The following is a 959-nucleotide window of genomic DNA, read 5'->3' on the forward strand; positions in this document are numbered from 1 at the left end:
CTATAGTAGGTAGAATAAAAAAGGCAGAGGTCACAAGTGTTACTATAGTAGGTAGAATAGGCATAAGTCACAAGTGTTACTATAGTAGGTAGAATAGGCAGAGGTCACAAGTGTTACTACAGTAGATTGAATAGTCAGAGGTCACAAGTGTTACTACAGTAGGTAGAATAGGCAGAGGTTACGAGTGTTACTATAGTAGGTAGAATAGGCAGAGGTCACACATGTTACTATAGTAGGTAGAATAGGCAGAGGTCACAAGTGTTACTATAGTAGGGAGAATAGGCAGAGGTCACAAGTGTTACTACAGTAGGTAGAATAGGCAAAGGTCACACATGTTACTATAGTAGGTAGAATAGGCAGAGGTCATAAGTGTTACTACAGTAGATAGAATAGGCAGAGGTCACAAGTGTTACTACAGTAGGTAGAATAGGCAGAGGTCACACATGTTACTATAGTAGGTAGAATAGGCAGAAGTCATAAGTTTTACTATAGTAGATAGAATAGGCAAAGGTCACAAGTGTTACTATAGTAGATAGAATAGGCAGAGGTCACAAGTGTTACTACAGTAGGTAGAATAGGCAGAGGTCACAAGTGTTCCTAAAGTAGATAGAATAAGCAGAGGTCATAAGTGTTACTACAGTAGGTAGAATAGGCAGAGGTCATAAGTGTTACTACAGTAGATAAAATAGGCAGAGGTCACAAGTGTTACTACAGTAGGTAGAATANAGTGTTACTACAGTAGATAGAATAGGCAGAGGTCACAAGTGTTACTACAGTAGGTAGAATAAGTAGAGGTTAGAAGTGTAACTATAGTAGGTAGAATACGCAGAGGTCACACATGTTATCATAGTAGGTAGAATAGTCAGAGGTCACAAGTGTTACTATAGTGGATAGAATAGGCAGAGGTAACAAGCGTTATTATAGTAGGTAGAATAGGCAGAGATCACAAGTGTTACTAT

At 38.6% G+C, this 959-nt stretch overlaps 1 long non-coding RNA gene across 1 annotated transcript in view; it reads left to right on the plus strand.

Moving 5' to 3' along the window:
• The window catches only part of LOC110449689, a 2,588-nt gene extending 2,477 nt beyond the window's left edge, over positions 1-111 (plus strand). The window contains exon 3 of the long non-coding RNA XR_002462876.1: positions 10-111. This is a non-coding gene — a long non-coding RNA (uncharacterized LOC110449689). The remainder of the gene's footprint in view (positions 1-9) is intronic.
• The last annotated feature ends 848 nt before the right edge of the window (positions 112-959 follow it).

The sequence above is a fragment of the Mizuhopecten yessoensis genome, unplaced genomic scaffold (assembly GCF_002113885.1).
Source record: "Mizuhopecten yessoensis strain PY_sf001 unplaced genomic scaffold, ASM211388v2 scaffold4787, whole genome shotgun sequence".
In the NCBI taxonomy this organism is placed as follows: Eukaryota; Metazoa; Mollusca; class Bivalvia; order Pectinida; family Pectinidae; genus Mizuhopecten; species Mizuhopecten yessoensis.